This window comes from Schistocerca gregaria, chromosome 4 (assembly GCF_023897955.1).
Source record: "Schistocerca gregaria isolate iqSchGreg1 chromosome 4, iqSchGreg1.2, whole genome shotgun sequence".
Lineage (NCBI taxonomy): Eukaryota > Metazoa > Arthropoda > Insecta > Orthoptera > Acrididae > Schistocerca > Schistocerca gregaria.
In genome coordinates, this window is record NC_064923.1 from 476,433,867 (window position 1) to 476,450,907 (window position 17,041).

Genomic DNA, 17,041 nt, shown 5'->3' on the forward strand with positions numbered 1-17,041 from the left:
CAATCTCAACCTCAACAACATTGAGTGAGGGAAGATAAATTAGAGTTTTGTAGATAAATTTTTCTCACCCCGTAATTTCTTTCCACAAAGTTCTGATGAGAGAATCCTTTTCGTCATAATAAACACCAGCAGCGGATTCCAGCTCACTGACCTGCAGTCTCACTGCGAAGGTATTTCCAACGTTGCACAGGTGCCATTACGAAAAACCTGTTATTTTCTTTTACTCTTAAAAGTTAGCAGCGTTTTTTCTATTATAAGAGTTGAAATGAATTTTATTTTATATATGAACCTGGTATCTGTTCTGTTGGACGTGTCCGTTGACGTATATCAACGCCTGTATGCAGCTAAGCGTAATGATTTAATTGGAATTTTATTTCGTTTGACAGTGAAACTTCAGCTGCTTTAGAACTTAGCAGGGTGAATAATTATCATTGTAAAAGTTGTAAGACTGTGTTGTATTCTGTCAAAGCACAGAATTGTGTGTTCGGTCATTTGTGTGTTAAGTTCGCGAATGTGGCAGGCAGCTTGCTCGAACGACTCCTGAACTCCGATCGACTCGCACCCCGTAAAATACAAACGTATGCAGAGACAACAATATTTCAAAACGATAGCGACTATTTTTTTAGGTTCAGTCACCTAATTGGAAAATATTGTCCGACCTTGGCGCACAACGGCACCTATCCTTCATGAAGCACGAAGTTTAAGTGTATCTGATGAGTGTAGTAGGCTCTAATGAATGAATGTATTGTGGTGTCATGTTTGTACTGAATGATGAGGAGAGAAGAAAGTGGGCGAAACCTGGTGTCGGCACATGGCCCATTCCTCTTCGATAGCAGGAAAGGGGACGTCCCCATCCGATGTGTGTCACATGCCCTCACTTCATGAGACACTTCTGAGAGGTTTGGAGTTTAATCTAGGACACTGGCGAAAAGTCTGGTTGTCAGGAACCTTCGCCGCGTCTTCTACTCCACTTTCACGCAAAGGGATAGCTAAAGCAGGCATCAGCATGTAGCCTACCCAGGGATTAACCGGCCACATCCGATGTTGCTTAACTTGTTGATAACATCAGTTCTTTTCACTAGTGACCGTTTTTGCCAGGAAACAAATATCCACGTGATTCATTTCAATCAACTGGCGCCAGGCGTTCTCGCAAAGTTGTTTTTGTTCCGGAACCAAGGTACATGGGACGAACATAGCGTACACTTTTCTCTTCTTCGAAACATTATGTAGAAAGTCTTGAACACATTTGATATAGAAGTATTAGGTTTATTACTCCTTTGCGATTTGTGAGTCAACAATGCTGACCCAATGATGCCGCACGTCCACTACTTGGTGAAATCAATGTCTGTCGTTTACTTTAGCTATTTCAAGCTGCCGCCATACTTACTGCGATGACGGAGCTTACACACCAGAAATAAAATCAGTCTCGCAACATTTTCCACCGTCGATGTATGTGGAACGAAGTAATTTATGTTTCGCTAATAGTCTTGTAAAGTACACTTCTATCATCTGCTGCTGGAGCTTTCTGAGCATCTCCATAATCCTGTCGCTCCTGCTGCAGGAACCCGTGACGTATGTTGTCTCTCGTCTTTCAATTTTCTTTGCCTCCTATAGTAATCTTACCTGGTTAGGGTTACACATTGAAGAGCATCATTAAAAAGTCAGTCGAACAAGTAGTAGGCCATTTCTTTCACTGACGAGCTACATTTTCTGAGGATTACTCAAGCTAATCTCGCCATGGCCTCTGTTTTTCTACAACTACTCTCATGCGGCCTTTCCACTTTATGCGGCTGCGGTGGGTTAAATCCGTACGATTGACGACTGGTACTGTTTGCAACAGTTAATCTCATCCTGAAATGAGACGTCCCGAGAACAGATGCGATGGTATGAAAGGAGACGGTGTTGTCAATAGAGAACCAATAACGGCAGAGTGGATAGCCCACGAGAGCTCTGACTACAATAGTGGACTAGTCGTCCGATGTCACCCGAGTAATATACACTATGCGATTAAAAGTATCCGGACACCACCAAAAACATACGTTTTTCGTATTAGGTGCGGGTACTCCATATCAGCGACCGCAGTAGCTATTAGACATCATGAGAGAGCAGAATGGGGCGCTCCGCGGAACTCACGGACTTCGAACGTGGCCAGGTGACTGGGTGTCACTTGTGTCATACGTATGCACGCGAGATTTCCACACTCCTAAACATCCCTAGTCCACTGTTTCCTATGTGATAGTGAAGTGGAAACGCGAAGGGACACGTACAGCACAAAAGAGTACAGGTTGACCTCGTCTGTTGACTGACAGAGACCGCTGACAGTTGAAGATGGTCGTAATGCGTAATAGGCAGACATCTACCCAGACCATCACACAGGAATTCCAAACTGCATCAGAGTCCACTGCAAGTACTATGACAGTTGGGCGGGAGGTGAGAAAACTTGGATTTCACGGTAGAGCGCCCTCTCATAATCTACACGTCACGTCGGTAAATGCCAAACGACGCATCGCTTGGTGTAAGGGGCATAAACATTTGACGATTGAAAAGTGGAAAAACTTCGTGTGGAGTGACGAACCACGGTACACAGTTTGGAGATCCGATGGCAGGATTTGGGTATGGCGAATGCCCGGTGAACGTAATCAGCCAGCGTGTGTAGTGCCAACAGTAAAATTCGGAGGCTATGGTGTTATGGTGTGGTCGTGTTTTTCATGGAGGGCTTGCACCTCTGTTTCTTTTGTGTGGCACTATCACAGCACAGGCCTACATTGATGTTTTAAGCACCTTCTTGCTTCTCGCTCTTGAAGAGCAATTCGGGGATGGCGATTGCATCTTCCAACAGGATCGAGCACCTGTTCATAATGCACGGTCTGTTGCGAAGTGGTTACAGGACAATGACATCCCTGTAATGGACTGGCCTGCACAGATTTCTGACCTGAATCCTATAGAACACCTTTGGGAGGTTTTGGAAGGCCGACTTCGTGCCAGGCCTCCTCGACCGATATCGATACAGCTCCTCAGCGCAGCACTCCGTGAAGAATGGTCTGTCATTCCCCAAGAAACCTTCCAGCACTCGATTGAACGTATGCCTGTGACAGCGGAAGTTGTCGTCTAAGCTAAGGATGGGCCAACACCATACTGAATTCCAGCATTACCGATGGAGGGCGCCACGAACTTGTAAGTCATTTCCAGCCAGGTATCCAGATACTTTTGATCACGTAGTGTATCTATAAGGGACAGCTCAACACTTGTGAAGGACCCCAAGTCGATTGATGGTGATGTGACGGTAAGGCGGAAGCTCGAAGAAAGACTTCAGCTAAAGTAACACCAGGCAGAACTCATGTGTTGACGGATAGGGATCGTCGAGTATGGAGGATTGTAGTTACTAAATAACTACATGAAATCAGCAGAAGGAATCACTCGCTTTTTCCAAAGTGCTTCCAGCAGTTAAGTTAGCTCAGTGACTGTGCGCCAGAAGTTAAGAGCAATGTGGTACAGTAGTCAAGCGAAACCACGTATTCCTGCACCCAGTGTTAAGCGGCTTTTGATGTGGTGTATGGAGCGCTGCCACTGAACAGAACATGACTAGAAGTGAGCGATCAGGAGTGATGAGTCTTGCTATACCCTGAAACAGTGTGGTGGAAGTGTTCGGGTTTGGCAATGAGTGAATAACGTTCCTGTGATCGTGTAAGGCGCCAACAATGAAGTTTGAGAGGGTGGCGTTACGCTACGGGGGATGTTTCACTTGCTTACATCTACATCTACATGGACACTCTGTAAATCACATTTAAGTGCCTGGCAAAGGTTTCAACGAACCAACTTGAAAATAATTCTCTGTTATTCCAATCTCGTACAGCGTGCAGAAAAAAAGAACACCTATATCTTTCGGTGCGAGCTCTGATTTCCCTTATTTTATTATGGTGATCGTTTCTCCGTAAGTAGGTCGGCGTCAACAAAGTATTTTCACATTCGGGGGGAAATAAATGGTTCAAATGGCTGTGAGCACTAGGGGACTTAACATCTGAGGTCATCAGTCCCCTAGAACTTAGAACTACTTAAACCTAACTAACTTAAGGACATCAGACGCATCCATGCCCGATTCAGGATTCGAACCTGTTACCGTAGCGGTCGCGCAGTTCCACACTAAAGCGCCTAGAACCGCTCGGCCACAACCGCCGGCCGGAGGAAAAAGCTGGTGATTGAAATTTCATGGAAGATCCCGCAGCAACGAAAAATGCCTTTGTTCTAATGATATCCACCCGAAATCCTATATCATTTCAGTGACACTCTCTGTCCTATTTCACGATAATACAAAACGTGCTGCCCTTCTCTGGATTTTCTCGATTTACTCAGTCAATCCTATCTGATAAGGATTCCACACCGCGCAGCAGTATTCTAAAAGAGGGCGGACAAGTGTAGTGCAGACAGTTTCTTTAGTTGATCCGTTACATTTTCTAGGTGTTCTGCCAATTAACCGCAGTCTTTGGTTAGCCTTCCCACAACATTTTCTACGTGTTCCTACCAATTTAAGTTGTTCGTTATTGTAATTCGTAGGTATTTAGGAAAACGTAAAATGCAGAACAATATAAACAGATATTATAGCACTGCGTACTACCCACAGTAGAGGACAGTTCGGGGACGATGACTATATGAGCATAATAATGCATCATGTTCTAGGGCAGATCCATGAAGCAATGGTTTGTGGAAAACAACATTCCTGAAATGGACTGGTCTGCCCAGAGTTTCGACCAGAAGCCAGTGGAACGGAATAAGTTCCCTGCAGATCAAAGTGCTCAACATCACTAACCTTCCCTGTTTTCGGCTCTTGGGGAAGATTAGATTACCATTCCCTCACAAAAATTCAGACATCCCACTGAAAATATTTCCTACAGAATTCACGCCGTCATAAAGGTGAAGGGTGAACACTGATCAATTTAATGTCCACTAGCAGATGTCCGGATACTTTTGATCCGACAACATATGTAACTGTGTCAGATGCGAATACTCCGGGAGCAAGCGATGTTGTGCTCCAAATGATGTATGTATGCCGTGAACAGAAACGTACCTACAATACTGCTTTAGACTATTGCAGAAGTTACTTTTATATCTGATGTTTTCGTCCTCAGGCAACTATTGTGTTATATCGTTTGTATGGACCTGAAACCTGGAATCCGTGAGAGGAAGAAACTGGAGCCGTTTTATCAGCAGGAATTTAGCTTGGCTATGAAAATAAAATTGGAGGAGCTCACACATGGACATTATAACAACCCATCATCATTAGCAACGTTTTCAGTCTGATTAAATACTTCCAGTTTATGGATGATGACAAGGAGTTCCTCAACAAATCGTGTGTGGCGATCTAAGTACCATCAGAAGACTTCGTCATACTCTTCTTGATCAATAGAAGGGACAGAGGAAATACATAAAAACACATAAATAGTTAGCCAGGCGGTGGTTGTCTTTCTCTATTGTGTTAAAAGTGGACTCTCTCAAAAGTTGTATCTTCAGTTATGAAACTGAAGAGGCATATACATGTCGGAATACATTGGATGCTTTGCCAGATGATGGCAAGCCGTGCTGTTTCAACAGATACGTGGAAGATGTCGGAAGCAGAGCGTCGTGAAAGAAAAGGAATTTCAATTCAATTGCGTGCGCTACCTACCATCAGATGCATCATACGTGAACGCATTGTTAGGCACAGACTGGTGTCCTAGGCCACCAGAGGCATCCGCACATACGCCAACCACGAGAAATTGTCAACTGCTATTTCTCATGGCTTGGCAGAATGGCAGAAGCATTTGATTCGGTTCGCTGTATTATCTTAGAGGAGCTGTAATGTTAACGCTATCACTGATATTGCTGGTAATTGGTTTTCACCTCATCTCACTAGAAGGAAACAAGTATCCTACTGAGAAATCGAGTAGTGAAAGCAAAGAAACAGCATCTTTAGAAAGGGAAACAATCATTCAAGGTGTACCACAGAGATCGTTTACGATTCGTTCTTTCTTTTGTTACATATACAGTAAATGACTCGCTATCGTATAGCTAAGGGACAGAAGTGCTTCTGTTTGATACAGGCATTATAATCACGCCCAATGAAATAACTTCAACACTTGACAAGAAAAGAAATATTTCTTGTTAGTTAATAATTGTTTCTCTGCAAAAGGACAGTTACTGAATACTGTTAACACAGTATGTACAACTCCGTCTCTCAGAAAGCCTAACGAAACAATTGGAAAGAATGGAAGAAGAGAAATGTGTAACTGAGACAGGATATTCAAAATTTTTGTGTGTTTAATTGATAGTGACACGGATTGTGTTATTTTAAATTTCATAGCTCTGCAACTTTGTCATTGCCGACAATATCATATTTTGAAAATATACAAGGGAAACTTAATTTTTCTAATATCATTCACCAATGACCTGTGGCGTAATATTCAGGGCTAACCCATCATTGAGGAAGAAAATGTTTGTTCACAGGAGTGGGTAATTACGGCAATGTGTGGTGTCTACTTCAAAACCATAAGTGAGAATTATTTAACAACTGATTGTACTTGACAACAGCCTCACAATACATTTATTTTTATGGCGTTCGTTGTTGAAAATCAATCAAAATTCGAAATCAACAGGAATATTTATGTTTATAACACTGAAAGGACAAATAACTTCCCCTATCCATTCAGCCTTACAGTTTCACGTAAAGAAGATAGTTACTCAGCTATAAAAATATTCCTCTCCATAAAAGAACTTATGAATGTATAATAGTATAATGTGACATGTATGCGTGTGGGTGGATGCGGATGAGTCAAGGGGTGGATGGGGTAAAAGTAAGTGTGTATGTATGTGTGTGTGTGTGTGTGTGTGTGTGTGTGTATGTGTGTGAGAGAGAGAGAGAGAGAGAGAGAGAGAGAGACTGACCATAGGTAAAAATCACCGTTTATACAGAAAAAATAGAACTTTCGTTCCACGTCATGGCGAGGGATTGTGATAATGATCCACGGAACATATAAATAATGTAAGTAAATTAAACGGCAGTGGAAAACTTGAGCTCGAAACGTTTCGCTGCGGAAGACTGTATACAGGGTGTGACTCAAATTGGTGTTAACTAATCTTGATGCTAGAATATTTTTGGCATGCAGTCGTGTTCAAATGGTTCAAATGGCTCTGAGCACTATGGGACTTAACATCTGAGGTCATCAGTCCTCTAGACTTAGAACTAGTTAAATCTAACTAGCCTAAGGACATCACAGACATGCATACCTGACGCAGGATTCGAACCTGCGACCGTAGCAGCAGCGTGGTTCCGGAGTGAAGCGCCTAGAACCGCTCGGCCGCAGCGGCCGGCGCAATCGTGTTGCGACAACTGTTCGACTCTGCGCGTCACCTCCTTTTTCAGGAAATTCCATCTCATTGCACAACGTAAACATTTCAGAAAAGTGTTTACACAGTTGAGGGAATGTATGTCTTATGGATACCTCTGAAATCATTACAACTTGACATTATCGTGTGGATCTTATTTAGGTACTTCGAAAAACTTTTATTTTTACAAATTTTTTTATTCACTCTCATTTGCAAAAGGTTTCTGCTTGCTGCTTACATCTCCTAAAGTGGCAGCGTTGCACATATTGTGACAACAAGTTTTTTTCAGATAGTGTCAGAACATCAAGATACGCAATAAAACAGCATTTCAGCACATTTCAGTAAACCTGAGAAAAGTAGATACAGCATTAGTTTTGTAATCTATTTTTATTCATCATATTATTTAGACTAGAGAAAATCTAAAAGATACTAAAATAGTCATGACTGATTAAATCTATTTTGATGGCGACTAAATATTGAAGCTGTAGTGTTTTATTTATTCCCTTAAGGAAATTTGAATTAGTACTATTGAATTCTGAAAGGGCAGTCCTTGAGGGGTTGCTTATTACTTCTGACGCTGCAGTTATATGTTTTGGCAAATAGCCATAAAACGGCCTGTTGAAATGAGTAATTTTCTGAAGCTGTCGTGTTCTGAAGGCATACAAAAATAATAATTATAATGTAATAAAACTAAAGCACACATCAACACAAAGATTTGTTTGGATACTGTACAGCTTTGCAAGGCATGGTACTTCTGGAGACATCATAAGCTTCCTTTTCTCTATTCGGTGTATCAAATTAACCGTTTGGTTATAGAACAATAGGTACAAATCCTAAGTGTTTATAACTGCCAGAACAAAATTTCTGGCCTTGACGTAGAATCACACTTTGAACTTGTTGATTTATCTTCAAGTACACACTGCTCAGTCACTAAGCTACCAACCAACATAATGGAAAGTGCAGAAAAGCTAATTTTTAAGAGGTCTATTTTACGGATGTGAGGAAGGGAGAGTAAAGATCTTGGCTATCGTCTCAGCATGAAACAGGCGTCTCCATAACAAGGAGAACTCGATGGAACAGAACATCCAATAGCGCAAGCACTGAAGGGGAACGACACAAAAAAATTTGGCTAAAGAAATATGAATGTGAGCGTTACTAAATCACTGGTTCAAAGTAAAGATTAAGCACAAAGTATTCATAATGGTGAGCTTAAAAGCCGTTTCAAAGCACACTGTGGTGTCTACGTGCATGTTACGACTCTTACGTTACTGTTTCTGTCGCACGATATTGAACGAAACTAGGAACCAAATAAGATGAAATCCATTACCTAGTTCTAAAACTATATTTTACGGCAGTCCACGAAAGTTGACATCTACGAATAACAGAAGATTTGAAAAGTTTGTCACCACTAACTTTTTTTCCGTACATTCAATTTAATTAATTAGTGTTGCTGGTGAAGGATCTCTCCACATCGACATAATTATGAGAAAAAATGTTAATGTAAAGTGATTACAGCAATTACTTACAGAAAATACCTATAAAAAATCCTCTATAAACCCATATGCGCGTTTTATTGTACTTCTAAGGCACGAACATCAATGAGTATGACTTGCTAAGGCTGTTTAAACAAACTCTTTACAGCTAAGGATATTTCACGTGGTTCAGAATTTAATAAAACACGCATATATGTCACTTCAAACAGTTTTCGTAAGTAGCCTGTGTGTGCGCACAGACTAATGGTATTATAAGATGTAATTTTTATTAAATTCCACATACACAAAATGCTACCTGGACTTGGCTGTTGTTTTATCTGTGGCCTGTCTCCCTCGTGCACTGTACGCCGAGTGATTGATACGAAGCAGAGGGCAGTCAGATCGACCTCCAACGACATTGGAGCAATTTTTTATCTGGAGCAGTAGCACCACCCCAGTCTGATTTCAGTGCTTCTTATTTTTAGTAATAACACGCCTCGCTAATGCCGCTATGATAAAGTTTGTATTGCAGACGCCGTGTCATTACAAAGCAGAACAGCCGCCGGACGCCAAGTGTACACATTGCGAGACCTGTCTGCCATTAAGCGCTACACATTTCCTTTATTTCGCCACCATTATCGTGTTAAACATCGTAATCAGCCGCGGTAATTACTCCAATGTGCATAAGTCGTGGTCTGGTAAGGAGGTGCAGGTAAGGGGAGAAAAAGGAAGAGGAAGAGAAAGGAACTCTGGATTCTTCTTCTCCCCCTCTCGGCTAGTTAAATTTTATGGAATTATTCCGAGAGTGATGGCGGGTTGCCGGGCGCCGAGCCAGCCCTCTCGCGGAGGCGCTCGCAATTACAGGGGCGCGAGGCGCGGCGAGGCGAGCGCGCTCCGTTATTGCCGGATAATTTCAATATGGCCGTCGAGCACGTAACTACGGCCGCCGCCGGTAATTGTAATATTTACTGCGCTCGCATGACTTCAATAAAGCATCTCCGCGCGGTCGTTATCTCGCCCGAGTTATCTGTATACGTCAGGCGTTCTTTATTACGGCGTGGCCAATGGCTGTCGGTGTTCGGAGGGGCCCATTATGTCTCCCGATAGGCCAAATTGCCGGGAATTATGTTGTTGTTTAGACTGGGAAGGGCCCCTTCGGGGTGTGGCCGCGTTGATAGCTGTTTCCTGTGGTATAATCCGGAGAGACAGTCTGATGCCGCAGCTGGTGGGACCCCGCGGGAGAACGGCCCGGCTCTGCTATTACGACCTGTCAGCCCAGACCTTAGTTACCCCACTATACCTGGTCGATTGTCGTTTGTGTGCTGATTTGTGACAGTCTGGCCTCATTCCATGCTCCTTATTCCTTACGGGAAGTCCTGTGTCAGATATTCCATTTTTTCCTTCTCGGAGTCGTGGGTAGTGAAGACAACAATCTAGTATTATAACCTAGGGCATATGAAGTGTACAGATAGTTAGACTGCAACAACGGAAAATGAAAGAAAATTCAGCCGAAGATTCTAAAGCAGAAGGGAAGTTATTTTAATAAGAGATGCTTTGCAGCGGAGTTGAGAAAAAAGGAAAAAGAAAAACACTGCTGACTTTAAACCATTATTCGTAATCATCCTTCCACCTTGAGACTCACTGCTACTGTGATGCAGAGAGAGAGAGAGAGAGAGAGAGAGAAGCTGTGTTCAATGTACCCTAGTAGCCTCTGGGAAAATCTCACTTGCAGTCTTGTATGCTATGTTGGGACAGTTTTCCAGAAACAGTCATGGCATGTATACAAATCTGTGACACTCGCATTTAATCAGAATACTTCATTCACACTTATAAAATTGACATAGCCCTGTACTACTGATTGTCATTAGACAACTGATGCAGTCTTCCTGTTCTCTTACTTTCAATTCATATCTCCATGCGATGTAGCAGTGAGAAATGTTGTAAGCAGAGCGAGATGATGAGCAAGGATGCGCATTGATCGAAGTTCTAAGAAAGTCATTCCCCATCCCCGGGTAAGTTCTTGGAAAGGCTTCTGTGGGTGGTCCAAGGGGTCCCTGGCCACTGTCAGAGGTTGTTACCGTGCAGAGGCGCCACAGTATGTCGGGCCATTATAGAGAAACTGAGACAGCATCTCCCATAGAAAGCGTAGTTAGTTATGTGTTCCATTGATCAATCTCACGGTAACTGTTATGATGTAAAATGTATCAAGCGCATAAGAAACACACATTTGAATATTTTTTAAGCTTAATTTTTTTTACCTACCCCATTCCTTTAAGTGGCACAAAATGCATATATTATACCTATAGATTTATTTATACCTACTCAAGAATTCATCTATGGTATAGAAGGAGTTGTCAAGGAGATATGATTTCAATTTATTGTTAAAACTGTTACTTCTGTCTGTCAGACATTTTGTTTCATGTGTTAATTTACCGCAAAGCTTTACGGCAGCATATTTTACCCCTTTCTGTGCCAAAGATAGTCCATGTTGTTGAGAACAAATTTTATTTCTGAGTAAATGTACTGTGAGGCTGTTGTAAGAATTCCTAACCTTTTAAAGAGATGCCTACAAGATGTGCGACTATGAGCCCCACACAGTATTCTAACCATTTTGTTTGAGAAGTGAATACTTCTTGCCTAAATGTTGAGTTCCCCCAAAATATTATTCTGTATGACATCAGAGAGTGAAAGAATGCAAAATATGTTAGCTTGCTAATTTATATATCCTCAAAATTAGCGATTATTCGGATTGGAAAAGTTTCTGAACCTAGTCGCTTTAGGAGATCCAAAATATGTATTTTCCAATTAAGATTCTCATCTACATGTACACCCAAAAACTTAGTATGCTGTACCCTGGCTAATGACTTCTTTGATTTCTTATATTAATTGAAGGAACGTGCTCCTTCCAGTAGAAAATTTGATGTACTGTGTTTTTTCAAAGTTCAGAGCACGCCCCTTCGCAAAAACCAATCAATAACTTTTCCAAAGACATTATTTGTATCATTTTCTACTGGAGTTCTTTACTTGATTAATAATGATGCTTGTTTCGTCAACAACGGCGTCAGTTTATCTTCTAGTTTCAGATAAGAAGGGACGTCATTCACATATATCAAGAACGGAAGGGATCAATGCTTGAACCCTGTAGAACACCTAATGTAATTTCACGCTAATTAGATGAAGTGAGAAACTTCCTTAAATCACTCAAAGTGTGTAAAGAAAGTTTTTGCTTCTTGTTGTGTAGGTAACACTTAAACCACTCATATGCTGTTCCACTTATACCAGAGAATCGCAATTTCTGTAACATAATGTCATGGTTCACACAATTGGATAAGTCATAGAAAATTCCTATTGTAAAATGTAAACTTTCACGGCCGGAAATGTCATGATTAATAAAATTCTTTTCCGGGCTATTATGCCGTGGTCTGATGGATTTCGCATTGGGTTACAATGCGAAATCCATCAGACCACGGCATAATAGCCCGGAAAAGAATTTTATTAATCATGTCAAATTCCTATTGGTGACATTTTGCAATTTAAGTACTGCATTATGTGGGCAGTGAAACTGTATATTGCTGTCTCAGTGGAACAGCATTTTTGAAATCCAAACTGTGATTTACAAAGTATCCCATTACTGTTGAGATGGCTAACCAATTTTGAGTACATTACATTCTTGACAATTTTTGAAAATGCTGTGAGCTAGTTTTACAACCAGTAAATGGAGTGAGAACTCACCTGCTCTAGCTGGAGCACACCATTGTGTGCGAGATGACAAAATGTGGCTGTTTTCCCAGAAAAGCACACAAAACTAAAGATAAACATCTCACTGATGGATAGGATACACTCATTCATGGGACTCTGAAATTGTGGGAGACCACCAAACGCTCTGACATTGCAGAAAAAAACAATGTTTATTTGATGTGAAACCTGCCACTGTTGGATAACGTAAACAAATTCTAAGTTAGAAAGCGTCAGTGGACAGTGACGAGACAGAGCACCTCCTTGGCGAAAGAAAGAGACAGAGTGACGTGAGGTTTTTTTTTTTTTTTTTTGGTGATCAGGCTGGTCAAGATAAATAAGACACTCAATATACAGTAAGATACTTTGAGAGGATTCTGTTTATCACCTAATCTAAATAATTCAGTTTAATTGTTCATGGTACGTGGATCACAAAGTACACGTTTGAGATAAGTGAAATTCTCATAATATTTGTTGCATTTTTTCTATTACGCATCTGGCGATCGCCGCACAATTGTTGTCTCCGAGGCCACCTAATCTCTTGGCGGGGACGTGTGAAGCTTGTATTCCGTATCGACGGAGTTCCATGTTTTGTGGGCAGTTCTGAGTATGCTTTCTCCAGTCTCGCTCTCCAACATTGGCTGTTCTTTAGAACTACAGCCAGTCAGTCGCTGCAGTCATCACAACAAAAGTGTATGCGGCGTGGTAGTAGGTAGGTGTGTATTTATTCAGTTCCACATCAGTGTATAAGGGTGTTCACTGTTTGCTTCTGGGAATATCATTGCGTTCTACTAAAGGTTCATTACTTTGAAGGATTAGACTGTCATATATTTAAGAATCATGCCAATACTTTGTCGTCTTTCAAGTAATTTTATTTGGGTTCGCTTTGTGTCGTAATTAGCTTCAGCAGAGTACATATCGTCACGCTGACGGTTGTAGGAAGGAACTTCGGGAATCAAGTCTTGCCTACGACGAGGTTACTAGAGACGGAGTATAAGCTAGGACTGGACGAAGACGAAGACGGTGAAAAAAAACTAACGTGTTCTTCTTTTCGAAGGAACAATTGAGACATTTACACTAAGCGATTTAGAGAAATCATTGAAGAATCGAATATGGATCGCGGATAGAAAATTTGAAACTCCCTTCTGTCGAAAGCAGTTTCATTGTTATAAACACTTCGTCTTATCTCTCGACTTACATCTCGAGGCTGAAAGCTTAGCAACTGAAATATACACTAAAAAACAAACATCTTCGGAACAGGGTTTGAAAGCCCATCGGTACCGACCGGGCACCATGTCATCCTCAGCCCACAGGAGTCACCCAATGTGGATACCGAGGGACATGAGGTCAGCACACCGCTCTCCCAGCCGTTGTCAGTACTTGTGACCGGTGCCGCTACTTCTCAGTCAAGTAGCTCCTCAATTGGCCTCACAAGGGCTGAGAGCACCATGCTTGCCAACAGCACTCGGCAGACCCGGACGGCATAACCAGACAGTGACCCATCCAAGAACTAGACAAGCCCGACAGCGCTTAAATTCGGTGATCTGTCGTGAGCCGGTGTTACCGGTGCGGCAAGGCCGTAAAACACACACTATCTGATCAAAAGTATTCGGACACCACCTTGTAAGGCGGTATTGATCAAGAGATAACACGAGATGCGGCCCCAAAGGGTATTATGGGCAATATTGTGCCGAATAGAGAAGCAGTAACAGCAGAATGGGTCGATCAGAAGTGCTCAGCGACTTCGAATGTGGACTAGTCCGTGAGTGTCATTGAGTGACAAATCCATCATGTATCCTTCAACCCTTCTAAAGCTTCCCATGCCGACTGTTGGTGTTGTGGTTGTAAAGCGGAAACGCGAATCAATAACCACAGCTAAATAGTCAGACCTCTCTGAACAGGGCGGCCGCGATGATCTCGCGGTTCTAGGCGCGCAGTCAGGAACCGTGCGACTGCTACGGTCGCAGGTTCGAATCCTGCCTCGGGCATGGATGTGTGTGATGTCCTTAGGTTAGTTAGGTTTAAGTAGTTCTAAGTTCTAGGGGACTGATGACCACAGCAGTTGAGTCCCATAGTGCTCAGAGCCATTTTAACCAATTTTGAACCTCTCTGAACATCAAGTGACCACTGGTATAGATATGTTAGACATTTCAGGATTTAAGTTAACTTCCTACTTCTGCAGAGTAGGTATGGAGGGAGGAGGAGTTGCCACATTTATTAAAAACTGCCATAAATTCAAGAACATTGACATTAATAAATTCTGTTTAGAGCAGCATCTAGAAGCATGTGCAACAGAAGTACAGTTCCATAACAGATCCTATATAATAGTAACTATTCACCGAGCACCTGCAGGAAATTATAATCTATTCATAAATCATCTAGAAGCTCTTTTGGGTTATTTAACAGTAAGAAACAAAGAAGTTTTGATTGCTGGTGACTTTAATACAGATTTTCTAATTCAATCTTCCAGTAAACATTTACTGCAGTTAGTAATGTTGTCTTTCAATCTAACTCACACTGTAAACTTTCCAACTAGGATCACTAAATCCTCAAGGACAGCCATTGATAACATTTTTATAGACAAATCAAAGGAACAAAATCATATCATACAACCTGTAATAAATGGACTATCAGATCATGACATGCAGCTCCTTGTTTTAGATGTAAATTCTAAGTAGATTATCAAGACTGCTAAATCTGAGTACAGGAGAGTATTTAATCAACCAAAAATTGAGTGTTTTAGAAAACTGCTCAAAGATATGAACTGGAAAGATGTTTATAGTGCTCATGACATGAATGAAAAATATAACACATTCATGAACAATGCAGTACCATGTTTGAAAACTGTTTTCCTCTAAAAGTTACGCAAATTAAACCGAAGTCTATAATAAAACCAAGGATCACACAAGCAATAAAGATTTCCTCTAAGACAAAAAGGAAAATGTATCTATCGACCAAGAATAGCTCCAATGCTGATGATTTAGCTAAATACAATGAATACTGTAAAATATTAAAAAAAGTTATTCAGACATATAATCAAATACACTATGAGAAGAAGATAGCAATGTCAGGGAACAAAATAAAAACAATATGGGATATAGTGAAAGAGGAGACTGTTAGAACCAGAAAGGAACAGGAGCAAATAGCACTAAGGGTAGATGACACATTACTAACCGATGGGCATAGTCTGGCAAATCTATTTAACAAGTACTTTATATCCGTTACTGATAGAATGGGATTGTCAGGATCAGTAAATAATGCCCTTGAATATCTGAAACTAGCCTTTACAAACAGCTTCAGGTACATGAATATGTCACATCATCAAAAGAAATAACTTCCATAATAAAACCTTTAAAAACAAAGCATTCTAGTGGTTATGATGAAATATCAACAATGTTAATTAAGGCATGTTGTTGTGTATTTAGTTCAACTCTAAGTTACTTGTGTAACCAGTCAATAATAACTGGGACATTTCCTGACTGGCTGAAATATGCAGATGTTAAGCCTCTATTCAAGAAAGGGGATAAAGAGATGCCATCAAACTATAGACCGATTTCAATATTGCCAACATTCTCAAAAATTTTAGAAAAAGTCATCTACAGGCAGCTTCTCAACCATCTGACCACAAATAATATATTATCAAGAACACAGTTTGGATTTCTGAAGGCTTCTGATATCGAAAAGGCTATTTACACCTACAGTGAAAATGTACTTAATTCATTAAATAACAAGTTACAAGCAGCAGGTATTTTCTGTGATTTGTCAAAGGCATTACATTGTGTAAACCACAACATCCTTTTAAATAAATTAGAATTCTATGGTGTCACAGGCAGTGCTGCAAAATGGTTCAAGTCATACCTCGCTAACAGGAAACAAAGGGTGCCAGTGCAAGGGAATAGTGAATTAAGTCATCAGTCATCATCAGAATGGGAAGAAATTACATGTGGTGTGCCACAAGGATTCATTTTAGGGCCATTGCTTTTTCTTGTGTACATTAATGATCTGTCATCAGTTACACTGCCAGAAGCAGATTTCGTTTTGTTTGCAGATGACACAAGTATTGCAATAAATAGTATGTCGAGTGTAGTTTAGAAAGATCTGCTAATGATATTTTTATGGATATTAATAAATGGTTTAAAGCCAACTCACTGACATTAAACTTTGAAAAGACTCACTATATGCAATTCAGAACCTGTATGAGGTTTCCACCCAGCATATGCATAAAGTACGAAGAAGAGCAGATAGAAGAGGGTGACAGTCTTAAATTCCTGGGATTACAACTTGATAATAAATTCAGTTGGGAGGAGCACACCACAGAACTGCAGAAACGCCTTAACAAATCTGTATTTGCAATTCGAGTGTTAGCAGTGAAAAAGCTTGCATACTTTGCCTACTTTCATTCCATAATGTCACATGGTATAATATTTTGGGGTAACTCTTCAAGTCAAACGAAAGTTTTCAGAGTCCAAAAGCATGTA